This window comes from Podarcis bocagei, assembly GCF_964188305.1.
Source record: "Podarcis bocagei genome assembly, chromosome: 1".
Lineage (NCBI taxonomy): Eukaryota > Metazoa > Chordata > Lepidosauria > Squamata > Lacertidae > Podarcis > Podarcis bocagei.
This window is the reverse complement of record NC_138125.1, coordinates 1,058,974-1,077,795: the sequence shown is the minus strand read 5'-3', so window position 1 is coordinate 1,077,795 and position 18,822 is coordinate 1,058,974. Positions and strand designations below refer to the sequence as shown.

The window sequence follows — 18,822 nt, the reverse complement described above, 5'->3', positions numbered from 1 at the left end:
CTTATTGGTAGGAGAAAATAACAGACGCGAAGCAGAGAATATTGAGAAGCAAAGCAGCTCGTAAGCCTGATCTTTATTGAACTGTTGCAACAGGGTCCTCACTCACCACACGCAGAAGGGAGGAAAGGAACCCCGAACACTGGTGTGCAAGATCTTATATAGACTTTTGAAATTGCCCACCCTGTAGCTCAAGACCACCCCCCAAAACATCATACATACGTCACAGAAGGAGGTGGTCTACAGCAGAAATCTTGTTCGCCAGGATAACAGTTAATGGTCACTGACTGGGCAGCCTGGCCATTCTTTTGCGATGGTAAATATTTTAATTCCTGAATCCAGGTCACAGGCTCACCCTATTCATACACAAATATGCCCTTAAGACAGGATTTGAAAGCAGAAAGAGAAAGGGAAGGCTTTACCATTTCCTCCATCCTTGCGGAGAAATATATTGAAGTCAATTTGGGAGAGTCAAATTGGTTTGGGAAAGTCAAAATGACTTCAGGATTGCTCTCCTGTACTATTTTCAGACACATGGTTTATATACTGTACTTATGTGTGTGTTTGCCTTGTACATTGATGAATGTTTATTTTATATTTAAGACCTTAGAATTCTTATAACAGCAGGGAACAACTTCCTTATGAAGGAAGGTCCCTTCCAAAGCTACATTTCTTCTTCTTTGGTGATCCCTCGTAGCCAAGTAATGTTGTCTTCCATAAACATGGTTTTAACAACTGTACTACATTTTTTTAGATTTGCCTTGAGACAGTCTTTAAACCTCTTTTGTTGACCACCAGCTTTCCATTCTTGACTTGGGAATAGAGTAGATGATCATCAGGCATCCGCACTACATGACCAGTCCAATGACGTTGATGTTGGAGAATCATTGCTTCAACACTGGTGATCTTTGCTTCTTCCTGTACACTGGCATTAGTTCTCCTGTCTTCCCAGGTGATGTGTAAAATTTTTTGGAGACACCATTGATGGAATCTTTCAAGGAGTTGGAGATGGCGTTTATAACTGGTCCATGTTTCAGAAGCATATAGTAAGGTTGGTAGTACAATAGCTTTGCAAACAAGCATTTTGGTTTCCCTGCGAATGTCCCAGTCCTCAAACACTCTGAACTTCAGTCGGGAGAAAGCCACACTTGCAGAGCTCAGGCGATGCTGGATTTGGGCATCAATGTTGGCCATTGTGGAAAGATAACTGCCCAGGTAGGAGAAGTGATTGGCATGGCTACAGTTCTATGACTGCAGGGGCCTCTTATGTTTTTAATGAGGAGGCACATAGAGAAGCTGCCTGTTCTTCTCCCACCAACACCCTTCTCCACCATCACTAACCCCCCTCCCCATTTGACCATGCAGTGCAGCCCGGGTGCGAATCCTGATTCCAGCCTGACTCTGCACATTGGAGGAGAGCAACATTGGGAATCCACTGGACACCTCTGGTTCTGCCTTCATTTGCATCTCATCTGCTGGAAGTTTCCTCCAAGGCTGCTGCTCACGGCTGCCAACGGATACAGGAGGGGGATGGAATGCAAAGCGAAGTGTCCAACGCACGGCATCCTAATCCGACTGATACATAAAACAAGAGTGTAAACAGCAGCACCTCCATTGTAGCCTGAACCTCGGTGCTTCCAAAAGGCCCCGCTGTAATGAGATGTGCAGGAGCTCCAGCAGCAGCAACTCAGGCTGAACTAATACAAGGCAGTGCTTTAAACAAGGGAGCAGAGCCCACCCATACGTAATGCGAGGTGAGGATGCGTCTGGGTCGCTGTCAAGTGCGGCTGCAATCCACGGTTTGCTTATTTAAAACATTTCTGTTGCTTGGTAGTGTTTGAGGGACGTTGGCAAGAGGTTACACTTGGATAGTGGGAGACAGCAATGCAAAAAAGTATCCAGATTACAAGGCAGGAGTGAAACAAAAAGTTATTATCAGCTGCCCGCAGATGACTGCAAACAATATTAACCACCGTCAAACACAGCTATGGAAACCACCAAGCCAGAGCTCAGGAAAGCAGGAATGCGACGGCTGGGTGCCAAGTCTGCCTCTCCAAATGAGCTCCCCACAAATTTCCCTTGGGAGGGATTTGCATTGACTGGCAGGAGAGGCTCTCCTGTATTGCAGACTCAGGGAGTCTTGCCCAGGCCTAGCTCAGGAAGAGAAGAGCCTGCCGGATGAGGGCAATGGCCCGTCTAGTCCAGAATCCTGTTCTCACAGTGGCCAAGAAGGACACTGACAAACTGGAACGTGTCCAGAGGAGGGCAACCAAAATGGTCCAAGGCCTGGAAACGATGCCTTATGAGGAACGGCTAAGGGAGCTGGGCATGTTTAGCCTGGAGAAGAGGAGGTTAAGGGGTGATATGATAGCCATGTTCAAATATATAAAAGGATGTCACATAGAGGAGGGAGAAAGGTTGTTTTCTGCTGCTCCAGATAAGCGGACACGGAGCAATGGATCCAAACTACAAGAAAGAAGATTCCACCTAAACATTAGGAAGAACTTCCTGACAGTAAGAGCTGTTCGACAGTGGAATTTGCTGCCAAGGAGTGTGGTGGAGTCTCCTACTTTGGAGGTCTTTAAGCAGAGGCTTGACAACCATGTGTCAGGAGTGCTCTGATGGTGTTTCCTGCTTGGCAGGGGGTTGGACTCGATGGCCCTTGTGGTCTCTTCCAACTCTTCTATGATTCTATGATTCTAAGCAGATGGCCATGGGAAGCCCGCAAGCAGGAGCTGAGCGCAAGAGCGCTCGCTCCTCTTCTAAAGCCATCTAGACCGGTGGTCATCCCTGCCTCCTGTGGGAGGGAGTTCCACAGTCTAACTACATGAAGAAGTCCTTCCCTAAATAATGTTGTTGTTATTGTTTAGTCGTTTAGTCGTGTCCGCCTCTTCGTGACCCCATGGACCAGAGCACTCCAGGCACTCCTGTCTTCCACTGCCTCCCGCAGTTTGGTCAAACTCATGCTGGTAGCTTCGAGAACACTGTCCCACCATCTCTTCCTCTGTCGTCCCCTTCTCCTTGCGCCCTCCATCTTTCCCAACATCAGGGTCTTTTCCAGGGAGTCTTCTCTTCTCATGAGGTGGCCAAAGTCTTGGAGCCTCAGCTTCAGGATCTGTCCTTCCAGTGAGCACTCAGGGCTGATTTCCTTCAGAATGGAGAGGTTTGATCTTCTTGCAGTCCGTGGGACTCTCAAGAGTCTCCTCCAGCACCATAATTCAAAAGCATCCATTCTTCTCCAATAATAATAATAATAATAATAATAATAATAATAATAATAATAATATTTTATTTATAAGCTCCCTATCCGAAGCTGGGCTCAGAGCGGCTAACAACACTACAAGTAACACAGTTTACATAAAATCACAATCAATTAATTGAAATACATTTTAAAATCAATTCATTCTAAAATCAATTCTGAATCAAATTAATGGCAACCATTGGGCTAGAGTTCAATGAGGATTACAGAAGGAGGGGGTCAGACTGTGCCTCGGCCAAAGGCCTGGTGGAACAGCTCAGTCTTGCAAGCCCTGTGGAAAGATGTCAAGTCCCACAGGGCCCTGGTCTCTTGTGACAGAGTGTTCCACCAGATCAGAGCCACAGCCGAAAAAGCCCTGGCTCTGGTTGAGGCCAGCCTAACCTCTCTGAGGCCTGGGACCTTCAAGATGTTTTTATTTGAAGACCATAAGTTTCTCTGTGGGACATACCAGGAGAGGCGGTCCCATAGGTACGAGGGTCCTAGACCGTATAGGGCTTTAAAGGTTAAATGTTCAGCATCATTGGACGTCCACAAGTTCTAGAGTTAGGAGAGAGGAAGAAAAACGTTTCTCTCTCCACTTTCTCCAGGCCATGCGTAATTTTACAAACTTCTGTCACGTTGCCTCTTGCCTTCCTTTTCCCTAAACTAAAACGCTGGGACTTTCTGAATGCTCTGAGCCCTTTCCCTTAATTTGGGGGCAACCAGCGAGAAGACCCCCTTCCCAACTGCCTCTCTTCCTTCAACCCACCACAGAAATCTTCCCACAGAGCTTGGAGGACCATCTGTCAGGGATTCATTAGTGGTGATTCTGGCATTTCGGGGTGTGTGTGTGTGGATTAGACGACCTTTAGGGGTCTCTTCTGCCTCTGCCATCCTGTGATCCTAGGATTTCTTCCTCGGCCTCAAATGCTGTCACTTCTCCGCACATGAGCAAAGGTGAGAGCGCCTGGCTCTGAGAACCTTCTTTTGGGGGTTGAGTGATGTTGGGGTTTCTTCCGCCCCTCCCTGCGCAAAGCCCCGGGCCTTGTCAGGCCTCGCTGTCACTCTCGCCCTGACGCTGCAGGATTAACTTCTAACTTCATTTGCTGTTGTTTAGTTCAGAGACGGATTCGCTGCCGAAATCCTGATGGAGCTCTGCGGCTTCGGTGCTCTTCAGCAGAACAGCCAATCAGTTGCCATGGAGCTTACCGGAGCTTTGGAGGAGAAAAAACGAGCAAACTTGTTTGCCTTTGCAATATCTTTCCAGGGGATTTTGTTCCTGCTTCTATTTTCCCAGCATTTTGTTGTTGTTGGGGTGGTGGAAGGAGAGTCCCACTGTTCCAGTACACATACCGCGGGAGATAAAGGATGGAGGGGTGTGTGTGTCTCTGTAAAGGAGAACTAACCTGATTTCAATCAGCCCATGAAAAGGAGTGCAGGAAATCAATATTTTGCCTTCCTTCCCACTCCAGGGATCATCTGCAGCACACTCTGCAGCTCTCGGTGGAGCCAGGGAACCGTTCACTCTGAATGGAATGAACGGATCTGAGCCTCCTGCTTTCACCTGGCCAACCAAGAGAGAGAGAGCTTGGTGTTTGTTTGCATTTCAATAAGAAAATTCCCCCTTTGCCCTTCTGCAATCAGCTCCTGAACCAAAACAAGGCTAGCTTTTGAGAATCGTGCATCTCTGAATTTTGAGGCATGCTTCTCCAACTAAATCATGTCCACAAAAATGCATATGGTAGGGGAATTAAAAATGTATCTATTAATAAAAACAACATATAAATATAAATTATATCAGGGGAAATTGGTTGCCAAAAAAGTGCATATTAGTCACAACAGCGCAAGGTGTTTATTAGGAGAAATTTGTACGAAAATGCTTCCTGAATCTTGTTTTCCATTAAGGCACCTGGTCAGCCACTATGAGGACAAAAGTAAAAACTGGCTGTGAAGCCTTTTTAGTAGAATAAAACACTTATACGTTTCGCAGCTTAATAAAGCTGAGGAATTAGGCAGTCAGACCTTTCCCTCCCTTTCGTTTGTGGTCAGCTCACCTTCTCCTCTTCACCCCCATTGCAAAGAATGCACCAAATGTTTTTAATAAGATAAACAAAAAAGAGGGGGTTACTTACATTTCAATGCAAGCAGCAAACACAACAAAAGTAGTGTGCAGAAAAATGCTTCTAACTTACAGTAAAATAAAAAAAAGGTAGTCTTAGCTAACATGACTGAAAGCAGGAGCTTTAGCCACGCACGTCTGGTCACCTTGGAGGCGTGGTGGGGAAAAAGAGACGGTCTCCTCATAGGCAGGAGGAAATAAGAAGGATTGTTTCATTTGTTAGAGAGTTCTCACCCAGAGGAGGCAAAAGAAGTGAGCACCACAGAGGATCCTCTTTGGGAAGTTCAAGAACTCTTGGTGTATTAGCCCTGTGCTTGTCTAGCAAAACACATGTTTGTGATTTTGTTTTCTTCTTCTTTAGTGACCTTGTAGCCAAGTAAGATTTTCTTCCATGAACATGGTCTTAATGGTGTGTCCGTGACTGTGGCGGCCAATTCTGGATCCACACGTCCTTCCACAGTGGGGACATTGGTTTCTGGGCAGGAGTTGATCATGGTGAGGGTTTGCCAAGTGTTCCTTCCTCTTAGCGCATCTCTCCCTTGCGTCCTGAGTTCGAGTGTCTTCAAAGTCCCTGACACCTTTGGTCAAGGCTGTTCTCCAACTGGAGTGCTGGCAGGCCAGTTTTTCTCAGTTGTCGGTGTTTATACTACTTTTTTAAAGATTTGCCTTGAGAGAGGCTTTAAACCTTGAGGGAGTCTTTAAACCACACAGAGGGTCCTCTCTGGGAAGTTCAATAACTCTCGGTGTATTAGTTCTGTGCTTGCCAAGCAAAACACACAGTTGAGATTTTAGCTGCAAACCCCACAAGAAGGTGGCGAAATCTCCTTCATTGGAGGCTTTTAGACAGAGGTTGGGTGGCTGTAAATAAAGGATGCTTTAACTATGATTCTTGCATTGCTACTCTCCAATTCCGTGATTCTGTGAAGGCTCTCAGCAGGTGCCTTTTTGGCATTCCCTTGAAACCCTTTCTGCGGCAAAGGAGGTAGCCTCGTGACAGGCCTCCCTTGGCTGCCAGCTCCAGCAGTGAGCAGCTTGGGCTGGCAGGCAGTCCTGCAACTCCTAACTAGAAAGGAAGGGATGTTCTTCGCATTTCAGTGGGCGCCTCTGCTCCTCTGAAGTGCACACTTCCAAGCGCATGTGAGGCACTGGAGAGACGGTGGGCCTAACAAGAGGGGACAAATATGAGCCTCTCTGAAATGCTCTTGTCAAAGTAACCAGAAGTGATGGGATCCAGAGCATCAGATTTTAAATTCTGTCTTTCAACGTCTCCTCCTAACCCCTGAGCTGCTTCCCAAACATGTGACACGTGAGCTGCTTTTTGCAAATGACAGGCGTAAACCCAAACAGAAAAGGGACGTCTTGCTTGGCGATGTGAGATGTTATGGCGGGGACGGCGGGGCAATGCAAAGTCCGTCTGCTCCTTGGCGGCCAGGAGAAGCGAGGTTGGATGTGGGGAGCATTTAGAGGGAGCACTGGAGACCGAGGCTGGGAAAGACCAATCTCCTTCTTCTCGAGCAAAGCAAATCTGTCTTTATTAAGTATTTCAAAGGCAGAGCCTAATGGAGGCTGGCTCTCTGTCAGAGGCCATTTGTGTGTATCTTCTCTTTCCCCCTGTGCTAAGAGTGGCTTCAACAAGAAGTCAGAATCAGTTGGAAGGGACCCTAAGGGTCATCTAGTTCAACCCCCTGCAATGCAGCAATCTCAACTAAAGATTGGAATTTGTTTCATTAGACTTAGCCCCACTCTCCAATATTATTGATTGATTGATTGATTGATTGAATGAATGAATTTCTATACCACCTGTCAGGGGCTCAGGAACAGACGCACAGGGGAGAGAGGAAATGGAGAGCGAAGGGGAAGAATCGGAGGGGAGCGTAGGGGAGTATGGCAGTGACCCGAGAGATTCCACGAGCTTCTCCAGCGATTCAGAAGATTCCCAGAAGGAGGCGCCGATGGTCAGGGCAAGGGGGGGTCCCAGGGGGGACACACCAGAAACAAGGGGCCAGCGGGGACTCCCAAAGCAGCAGCTGGAGATCAGGACCAGCTTCCCCACCAGAGCGGAGTGGGGGGGAAGAGTCCCATGTGGCAGGGCCAGCGTCTCATCCAGCAGGGAGAGAAGATGAGTCAGGGCTGACCACGCCTCTATCGGAGAGTGGGGGAACGGAGGGGAGGTCAGGTCCAGCTAGCCCCCCCGAAGGGTGAAGCAGTGACAGGAGCAGTGTAACGGTCAGGAGGAAGGTTGCCGGCTGGGCGCGCGCGCCAAGTTTGAATGTACAGGCGTGTGGGACAGCAGAAAACCCGGATTGGGAACCAGGTCCTAAAGCCCGCCGGAAGCAGGGGGAAGACTCAGGTGACTCAGCGTCAGAAGAGTCTAGGAAGGGCGAGACCCCAGCTGACAGGCGGAGCCAAAGGAGGAAAGAGCAAAGGAAGAGGTGGAGCAAGGCTAGAGTCTTAAACTGGTGTCTGGGGGGAGGAGATTCAGATGGAGCTTCAGCGGTCTAAAGTTTCAGACTTAGAGCTGCATGCTGCGGCTGTGAAAGCGAAAATGGACTTCAATAAAGACTTTTGTATATAACAACGAACTGGCGTTGGTCCTCTGTGAGCTGGGACCTTGGGCAGCTCTGACACCGCCCTATACCCAAAGGTCTCAGGGCAGTTCACATAAAATATCAAATACATAAAATCAAATCAAAACCAAAAACCCAAGCAAAAACTCCCCCAAAGAGCCATCATTTTTAAAAAGGGTATAGGATGTAGATCAAGTAAGGAAAGGCCTGGTTAAAAAGGAACGTTTTTGCCTGGCGCATAAAGGTTTATAGCGAAGGCGCCAGGTGAACTTCCCTGGGGAGAGCATTCCATAGACGGGGAGCCACTGCAGAGAAGACCCTGTTCTCATGTTGCCACCCTCCGGACCTCTTGAGGAGAGGGCACACGAAGAAGGACCTCAGAAGATGATCTCAGGGTCTGGGTAGGTTCACATGGAAAGAAGCAGTCCTTGAGGCATTGCGGTCCTGATACATTTAAGGCTTTATAGGTCAAAACCAGCACTTTGAATTGGGCCTGGAAACTAATCAGTAGCCAGTGCAGTTGGACCAGGATCGGTGTAATTTACTCAAACCGTGAGCAACCTGGCCACTGAATTCCACATTAGCTGAAGTTTCCAAACCGTCTTCAGAGGCAGCCCTACGTAGAACGCATTGCAGTACTCTAACCCGGAGGTTACCAGAGCACAGACAGCAGTAGTCAGGCTATCCCTGTCCAGATAGGAGCGTAGCTGGGCCACCAGCAGAAGCTGATGGAAGGCACTCTGGGCCACTGAGGTGATCTGTTAAGTTCCTGCTGAATCCTGTTCAAGTTTCTGTGGTATCAGCTACACTGCCCCCCACAATAATCCATAGGATAGGGAGAAGGCCAATATCGTGACTTCTGGCTGATGAAAGTGAAAGATGCAGGTCAGGAGCTTGGAATATATTAGCAATTCACAAACATCCAAAGGAATGGGCGAGGGGAGAGAGATTTTCATTCATTCCGCTGAGAATGAGACAAGAGGGAGCCATTGATTTAATGTCCAAAGAAGCATTTTCCTTTTCATACCACCCTAGGATTCATTTGATCACAGAATTGTAGAGCTGTAAGGGACCTCAAGTGTCATCTGCTCCACCCCCTGCAACACAGGAATCACAACCCAAGAATCCCACCCAACCTTGGCTTAAAAACCTCCAATGACGGAGAGTCCACCATCATCCAAGGAAGACCATTCCACTGTTCAGCAGCTCTTACTGTCTGAAAGTTCTTCCTGATGTTTAGTTGCAAACTCCTTTCTCGTCATTTGAATCCATTGTAGGAATGTTTAGGGATCCGGGGGAGGATATATTGTCTAAGATATCCTATCCCAACTTGTCTTTACAAGTTAAACAAAATCAGCAGAGTTAACATCCCCTTTTATTTAAACACACGCACAGCAGATAGCTTGCTCAGACTCGTTAGCGTCTCTGTAAATATTTCCTGGTATTTTCCCCATTTAATCCCTCCTAAAATAAGACGCTATGCAGTCTTCTGTAAAGTATAAAAGGTTTACTCACAAGTAATCATCTGTTCACACACAGGTTCCCAGAAGGCAGACTTAAAAGGTTAAAACATAGTTTAAATGTGGTGACTATTTCCTTATGGGAGAACCCCCCCCCCTTTTCTTCTCTTGGTCTGGAGCCAAGGGGGCATCTTAGTAGTGCTGTTGTTAAGATGGCATCGAGAGAGACAAGAGAGACAAGATGGTCGCCAGCCTGTGGTTCAGGTTCTTTCTACTTCAGGAGAGGCCATGCCCATCTCAAGTTACACATAGGAGGTTTCATCTTAGTCTTGGGAAGCAGGAAGTTCCAGTTGGAGGACTGAGACAACCTTCATGTCTACTCTAGCCATGTTGTGTTTGACTGCACCTGATTCTTACATCCCACGTCCATTGGTTTGGTTCCTTCCCTCTGGAGCAGGAGAAAAAAAGCTTGCTCCATCTTCCACGGGACAGCCCTTGAGATATTTGAAGATGGCTCTCATATCTCCTCTCAGTCTTCTCCTTTCCAGGCTAAACATACCCAGCTCCCCCAACTGTTCCTCACAAGGCCTGGTTTCCAGACCGTTGACCATCCTGGTCACCCTTGTATGTATACTTTCTAGCTTGTCAAAATCCTTAAATTTTCTTTTAATGCTGAATCAGCAGAGCCAGAGAGAAGGCAACATTTTCCTGCCACACCAAGAAGTCCTTTTGGTGAATCCAAGCCGCCACCGGGTTTTGCGTCTCTCTCAGCTGCCTGAGCAGTTACACTTTCTCTCTTCCAGACTCTCCATTGATTTACTAATAGGCATAATAAAAGAGTTGCTGAAAAGCGCCTGCAAATTTACTTACCCATGATGGGGAAAAGAGAAGAGGCAGGCAAGGCAGCCTGTGTTCGAAGCAGAAATTGCTCCAAGGTACAATTTGCTCAACTTGCTGTAATGTACATTATGGATTTAATTTTAGCATGTTTCTGCTATATAATAAACCTGACTTGAAAATCTAAATGCAAATTAAATTTAAATAACCTCTATTTTTATTTTTTGCCCTTTTGGATAACACTGGGTTCCATAAATATTCAGTACAGAACCATTCTTATTTAAACAACCAGTCTTTACTTTTAAATATATATATATATCTCATCGACAACACACACGTCTTCTCTTTCTATTGTAATAGGATGGTAATGCAGAGCAAAGAGCAGATTTGACTGCAGCAGGTAAAGTGGTGGAAACCTGCAGTTTGAAGATCCCTGGCAAAGCGCTTGAAGAGACCAGTTGCACTGTCACGGCCTCTGTTCTTCTTGAGCCTTCCATGGCGTTGCAGGAGGAATCATAGAATTGTGGGGCTGGAAGGGGTCATCTAGCCTAAATACCCACAATGCAGGAATCTCAGCCAAAGAATCCATGACAGATGGCCAGATAACCTCTGCTTAAAAACCTCCAAGGAAGGAGAGCCCACCATCTCCTGACGTTGACTGTTCCACTGCTAAAGAGCTCTTACTATCATAAAGCTCTTCCTGATGTTGAGTCAGAATCTCCCCTCTGGTCTTTGGAATCCATTGCTTCAGGTCCTCCCCTCTGGAGCAGCAGAAAACAAGCTGGCTCCATCTTTCCTGGGACAGCCCTTCAGATATTTGAAGATCTGGGTCTGGCATAGCATGCAACTGTCCCGTTTTAAGAGGGGCACCCCAGATTTACAGAAGCTTCTGATCCCAAGTCTGAAGGTTCTGTTTGGGCTCCAGAGCTCTGGTTGCTCCAAATGACACATTCTTTTGTCCCACACTGTGGCCTGAGTCAGTTGGCTCATACCAGAGCATGGGGTGAAAAGAGGAAAGCAAAAGACCTGCTTTGTCCTTCTGCCTGTGCCCTCTTCTTCCTCCAGCTTCTGGGTGGGGCTGGCTTCTGGGTGTACCTTGGCTGGAAAAATGAGTCACTGCAGCCCTTGACTTCTCAGCCTCCTCTTCTCCATGCTGAACACCCCCTACTCCCTCAGCTGTTCCTCAAAAGACTTCGTTTCCAGATGGTTCACCATTTTTCCAACTCAAGGAAAACCATTTTGGGGGCAAGACATTTCCAAGAAATAATGCACTCACAAGTCCTGCCTTCTTGAAGGGTAGGGAGAGTGCCCAGAACCCCTTTCCTCTGTGCCTTCTTCATTGTTCCAAATGGAACGGCCCCGATTCAGGTTTTCAGGCACGGGGCACCTGCCGGCCTGTCTCATTGGTCTCCTAAACGATGCCTCCCACCCCCACCAGCCATTATCTCTGAGTCCCTGAAAGGCTCCAAATTGGAAGGTCAGCTTTAATTTGGAGATCATTAACAGGATGAGACAGCGGGGATTTAACCTGTAAACAAAGACACGGTGGCTTGACGAACAAAATGCTTTGAGGGCTCACTTTCAGCAAATTAGCAGTCTTTTCAGAACAATTGATTCTGCTGACTTGGACTGCAACTTCATCCTCGTTTCCTGGCTCAGAAAGATTAGATTATTAGATCAGAGCATTTAACTTCTATACCGCTTAATTTATGAAAAATATCTCAAAGTGGTGTGCAACAAAACCCGAAGCATCGGCAGACAATTTAAAGAAAACATTGCAAAAACACACAGTTACATATAAAAATGTAACACTAAGATAATGTGACTAATATATATGAATCAATACCGATCCATTTTCCTTCTGACACCCCCTCTCAGCCTTTGGATTCTCACCCAGGGTCCAAACAAATTCTCAGTTCACCCGCAAAAGTCTCAAAACACTAAGAGTTCCTGGAAAGATCCCTCTAGCCCAGTGGTGGTGATCCCTCTAGCTCTCTTTGTGGGCACATGTGCTGTCGCCTCAGCACCGAGTTCACCACAGCTTGTTACTAGATTGCCAGAGGAATTGAGGATTGCCGTTGTGACACAGACACAGGGCTAGATTTGTATTGGGACACCCAAAAAGGAGGACAGCAAAAAAAAAAAAGGAAGAACAGATAGTGGAAGGGAGAAATGTAAAGTATTGCACTTGGGCAAAAAAAATGAGAGGCACAAATACAAGATGGGTGACACCTGGCTTGAGAGCAGTACATGTGAAAAGGATCTAGGAGTCTTGGTTGACCACAAACTTGACATGAGCCAACAGTGTGACGCGGCAGCTAAAAAAGCCAATGCAATTCTGGGCTGCATCAATAGGAGTATAGCATCTAGATCAAGGGAAGTAATAGTGCCACTGTATTCTGCTCTGGTCAGACCTCACCTGGAGTACTGTGTCCAGTTCTGGGCACCACAATTCAAGAAGGACACTGACAAACTGGAACGTGTCCAGAGGAGGGCAACCAAAATGGTCCAAGGCCTGGAAACGATGCCTTATGAGGAACGGCTAAGGGAGCTGGGCATGTTTAGCCTGGAGAAGAGGAGGTTAAGGGGTGATATGATAGCCATGTTCAAATATATAAAAGGATGTCACATAGAGGAGGGAGAAAGGTTGTTTTCTGCTGCTCCAGAGAAGCGGACAGGGAGCAATGGATCCAAACTACAAGAAAGAAGATTCCACCTAAACATTAGGAAGAACTTCCTGACAGTAAGAGCTGTTCGACAGTGGAATTTGCTGCCAAGGAGTGTGGTGGAGTCTCCTACTTTGGAGGTCTTTAAGCAGAGGCTTGACAACCATATGTCAGGAGTGCTCTGATGGTGTTTCCTGCTTGGCAGGGGGTTGGACTCAATGGCCCTTGTGGTCTCTTCCAACTCTATGATTCTATGAGATCATTCCAAGAGTCAAGTGGAGTGATTGAACGCAGTGGGAAAGTGTTTTGTCTTCTGTGCAGTGAAAATGTTGTGTGTCGCACATCAAGCGTCCGACAGCACTCTGACCCCAACCACAAAAGTGTTGCCCAACTTGGTGAAAGAAAAGAGTTTCTTGAAGGGAAATTGAGGAAATATCATTCCCAGTATCTTAGTTTTTGCAACCACAGTCTCTTTCTAGAACAGATCACCCAACAAAGTATGAGCCAAGTTATCAGCATGCATACAACAGCAAAAATCACATTAATTGTTCAAAAGCATGCCAAATGCAAACTTTCCCCTTTCAACAAAACGTGGTTTGTGTCATTGGAAGCTCTGTCATTGTACTTTTCTTTTAAGGCAAAAGATGTTAATGTACGAGTTGCTTTTTCTAAACTAAAACCTCAGTATTCAGGTTAAATTGCTGTGTTGGCACTTTGCGATACATAAGGGGGTTTTGGGTTGCAGTTTGGGCACTCGGTCTCTACCAGGTTCACCATCACTGCTCTAGCTTCTCCCTCTAGACTTGCTTTCTATGGGCAGCCCAAGCTGGATGGTGCTTCCTCTGGCTGCATCCCATCCAGCTGACCTCTCCACGACCAATTCCAGGTGCAGAAGGTTTCCTGAGTTTTCCAGGGGGTCCAGAGGATGGGAAGAGGGCCCCTCTCCACTCCCAGCTCTCTCTTCACCCTCGGTCCTCCTCGCCTCCTCCAAGTCATCCCAACTTTCCAACCCCTCAGCAGTTTCAAGGCAGCTGTTGATGGGAAAGAGCTTCCCTAAGAGGGGTGAAATAGACTCGGAGTCGAGAATGGATTTCATGCTCTTTATTCAGCTCATAGTGGTGAGGAGGAATGGAAGTTCCCCCAGAATATCTGCCTTATATACGTTATTTACACAATGGGCCCCACGTGATTGGCTAATTCCGGGATTCTCCTGTAGGCCAATCAGGTTGCGGATTCACTTCCACCTGGAGCTGGATTGGGTGGCTCCTGCAGACCAATCAGACTGCTGCATTCTGGATCCTATTCAACTCAGTACATAACAAGGGGAGAGGCCTCAAGGAGGTGTCCAGATAGGTTTTGGGGTCTGGAGCTAGGACTTCTCTGGGAAAAGCAGCTGCCCTACCTCTTCTTTCAGGGCTGGCTCACCTGTGAGGCAAGGTGCGGCAGTTGCCTCAGGCACCAGATCTGCTCAGCGCAGCTGCCTTCTCCATACCTGCCCCCTGCAGCCCACCACCCTGGCACCCTCACTCCTCTGGCAAGAGCAACTTTGAAGGGATATTTTGAAGGTCTAGCAGGCAATATTTCCATGCCTTGCTGCACATTTTTTTGGGGGGTGTAATCGGGTTGTTTTTATTTTGATTATATATATTGTGGTTTTTATGTTGATCTTTTCTGTGAACTGCCCTGAGGCCTCCAGGTATAGGACGGCATATAATCAATCAATCAATCAATCAATCAATCAATCAATCAATCAATCAATCGTGATTTTTAAATCTCTGCCAGGGTTCTCTCTGGGCTCAAACCTGGGTCTAGGCATTCAGGGAATTCTCCTTTATATATGGACCTATATCTGAGCCTTTAAGTAAAACCCAAAGCCCTCTCCTTGGACCCCAATATGCTGCCTAAAGCAATGGCCTCGCCTCGCCTCATGGGCTCCCTGGCCTTGGTGAAACTGCGGAACTCACTCCTGTGGGAAGCAGTGATGGGCACCTGCCTAGATGGCTCTAATTACTGCAACCATGATGCAAAGGAAGGCTGTTGATGGCTGTGCTCACCTATCCTTCTGGAGAGCAGTTGCTGGAAACCCCAGGAGAGGAGAATTGCTCTGGTGCCTGAATCCTGCTTGGAGGTTTCCCAGAAGAGGCATCTTGCGGCCTGATCCACCAGGCACCTCTGAGGCACCCTTCCTGCTGTCGCTCGCTCTGCAGGCGCTGCAGCCCATTTTCCTTTGCCTTCTTCCTCTCCTCCAGCTCTGGAGCCCTCCAGTCGAGGCCCCGGTCGATGTTTCATTACTGGGCTGCAAAGAGGAAGAAAGGGTCGGCGCGCCTAGTTCTGTTGGCGGGGCCGCAAAGGGCCTCCTTGGAAGAGCGAGGAGGCAGCTTGGCTTCATTTGCTTAAGCAACATTTGTGTTTGTGTAATGAGGCAGGCTAATCAGAATAAATGGCCTTCCCTCGGCACTTCGCTCATTCCAGCAGAAATGGCTCCAAGTGCCACTGCCACCTCTTCCCGGAAAACAGGAGGAGGGTTGGGAAGGCGGAAGGAAAGCACCAATTAGCCCTGAAAATAGGTGGGGCTCCTTCCTTCCTTCCTTCCTTCCTTCCTTCCTTCCTTCCTTCCTTCCTTCCTTCCTTCCTTCCTGTTACCCTTCCATTTCCCCTTCCTTCCTGGGCTTTTTCTTCCCTCCCTTTGCTTTCCCCTTCCTTCATTGCCCCTTCCTGTGCTTTTTCCTTCCTTCCTTCCTTCCTTCCTTCCTTCCTTCCTTCCTTCCTTCCTTCCTTCCTTCCCAGCTGCAATTGTCACATCACGCCTGTTGGGGCCCTCTTTCTTACAAACATAGAATTGCAGAACTGGAAGAGATCCTGAGGAGCATCTAGTCCACCCCCTTGCAAGGCAGGAATCCCAGGAATACCTGGCAGGTGCCAATCAAACCTCGGATGAAAAACCTCCAAGGAAGGAGAGTCTTCTGAAGGAGCCACCTTCTGAAGGAGACCCTTCCACTGCCCAACAGCTCTTGTCCTCAGAAAGCTCTTTCTGAGATTTAGTTGGCATTTCCTTTTTTGTACCTTGAATCCATTGGTTTGGGTCTTACCATCAGGAAGAGTAGAAAACAAGTTTCTACAGTTCTATAATTCTATCTTTTGAGCCGCAAGTTGTACCGGGACATTCAGCCATTGTTGTTGTTGCTGTTGACCAAATGTTCCAGTGCAGCTTGTGGCTCCAAATACAGTGGAGGCTCAGGTTGCGAACGTGATGCATGCGGGATGTATGTTCACAACCCACAACAGCACGTCTGCACATGCACGGGTTGTGATTTAGCACTTCTGCACATGCACGACTGCCGAAACCTGGAAGTAACCCATTCTGGTACTTCCGTATTTTGGAGCATCCGTAACCTGAAAAAAATGCAACCTGAAGCGTCTGTAACCCGAGGTATGACTGTATGTATGACAGAGTATCTAGAACAGTTGATTTTGAGAGAAAACGCATTTCATAGAATCATAGAGTTGGAAGAGACCCCAAGGGCCATCGAGTCCAACCCCCTGCCAAGCAGGAAACACCATCAGAGCACTCCTGACATATGGTTGTCAAGCCTCTGCTTAAAGACCTCCAAAGTAGGAGACTCCACCACACTCCTTGGCAGCAAATTCCACTGTCAAACAGCTCTCACTGTCAGGAAGTTCTTCCTAATGTTTAGGTGGAATCTTCTTTCTTGTAGTTTGGATCCATTGCTCCGTATCCGCTTCTCTGGAGCAGCAGAAAACAACCTTTCTCCCTCCTCTATGTGACATCCTTTTATATATTTGAACATGGCTATCATATCACCCCTTAACCTCCTCTTCTCCAGGCTAAACATGCCCAGCTCCCTTAGCCGTTCCTCATAAGGCATCGTTTCCAGGCCTTTGACCATTTTGGTTGCCCTCCTCTGGACACGTTCCAGTTTGTCAGTGTCCTTCTTGAGCTGTGGTGCCCAGAACTGGACACAGTACTCCAGGTGAGGTCTGACCAGAGCAGAATACAGTGGCACTATTACTTCCCTTGATCTAGATGCTATACTCCTATTGATGCAGCCCAGAATTGCATTGGCTGTTTTAGCTGCCGCGTCACACTCTTGGCTCATATCTGTTGGCTCATTTGGACATTGAGATTTTCAGAGTGGCTTCTTTTTGAGGAGAAAACACAGATCAATGGGCAACTCGAGAGGACAGAAGGTGGTGGGTGAACCCTGGCAGACAGACTTGACCCTCGCTTTCTGCAGCTGAGTCCTGGGCGCTGCTCTCTGACCTCCCGCTCATCCCACTGTGCCTACCTGCTTGACCTGGTCTGCGGAGACAGAAGCTTTGATGCGTAGACTCTGGCCAGAGCCAAGCTGACCTCCCCTCTGATGCAAGGAGCAGCTTTCACCAGGACTGCAGCAGGGTGAGAAGGGGTTAAACTGCCCCATTCTTGAACACAGTCTCTTTTTTGCTGCTCTTTTCCTTAAATGTTCAAGGCCCTTCATTAAAACGCAACACTTTTCTTTTCAGTGAAGCTTGTGCAAAGGCTGTGATTCCTGCATTGCATGGGGTGGGGCTAGATGACCCTGGAGGTCCCTTTGTGTTGTTTAGTCGTTTAGTCGTGTCCGCCTCTTCGTGACCCCATGGACCAGAGCACGCAAGGCACGCCTGTCTTCCACTGTCTCCCGCAGTTTGGTCAAACTCATGCTGGTAGCTTCGAGAACACTGTCCCACCATCTCGTCCTCCGTCGTCCCCTTCTCCTTGTGCCCTCCATCTTTCCCAACATCAGGGTCTTTTCCAGGGAGTCTTCTCTTCTCACAGGTGGCCAAAGTGTTGGAGCCTCAGCTTCACGATCTGTCCTTCCAGTGAGCACTCAGGGCTGATTTCCTTCAGAATGGAGAGGTTTGATCTTCTTGCAGTCCATGGGACTCTCAAGAGTCTCCTCCAGCACCAGAATTCAAAAGCATCAATTATTTGGCGATCAGCCTTCTTGATGGTCCAGCTCTCACTTCCATACATCACTACTGGGAAAACCAGAGCTTTAACTATATAGCGGTACCTCGGGTTAAGTACTCAATTCGTTCCAGAGGTCCGTACTTAACCTGAAACTGTTCTTAACCTGAAGCACCACTTTACCTAATGGGGCCTCCTGCTGCTGTCACACCGCTGGAGCACCATTTCTGTTCTCATCCTGAAGCAAAGTTCTTAACCTGAAGCAGTGTTTCTGGGTTAGCGGAGTTTGTAAGCTGAAGCGTATGTAACCCGAGGTACCACTGCATGGACCTTTGTTGGCAAGGTGATGTCTCTGCTTTTTAAGATGCTGTCTAGGTTTGCCATCGCCTTTCTCCCAAGAAACAGGCGTCTTTTAATTTCGTGGCTGCTGTCACCATCTGCAGTGATCATGGAGCCCAAGAAAGTAAAATCTCTCACTGCCTCCATTTCTTCCCCTTCTATTTGCCAGGAGGTGATGGGACCAGTGGCCATGATCTTCATTTTTTTGATGTTGAGCTTCAAACCATATTTTGCGCTCTCCTCTTTCACCCTCATTAAAAGGTTCTTTAATTCCTCCTCACTTTCTGCCATCAAGGTTGTGTCATCTGCATATCTGAGGTTGTTGATATTTCTTCTGGCAATCTTAATTCCGGCTAGGGATTCATCCAGCCCAGCCTTTCGCATGATGAATTCTGCATATAAGTTAAATAAGCAGGGATACAATATAAAGTCTTGCCATACCCCTTTCCCAATTTTGAACCAATCAGTTGTTCCATATCCAGTTCTAATGACTCTGCAATGCAATGATTCTATGAAAAGAAATTTCTGTTGGATTGGCCCCCTTCCCCACACCTCCCTTCGACACGCCACGGTTTCTAGCAGAGGCATAAAAACATCGGATCATTTAAAAAACATTACTTAGCAAACCAGGCCTCCTCCTCTCCCCCCCCT

The 18,822-nt window shown here is 47.5% G+C and overlaps 2 long non-coding RNA genes across 4 annotated transcripts in view; both read right to left on the bottom strand.

Annotated features, from left to right (window-relative positions):
- Nucleotides 1-18,822, bottom strand: part of LOC308588249 — a 665,218-nt gene that overhangs the window by 312,293 nt on the left and 334,103 nt on the right. The window lies entirely within an intron of this gene.
- The window catches only part of LOC308588254, a 62,591-nt gene that overhangs the window by 43,162 nt on the left and 607 nt on the right, over nucleotides 1-18,822 (bottom strand). The gene's annotated exons all lie outside the window — the stretch shown is intronic.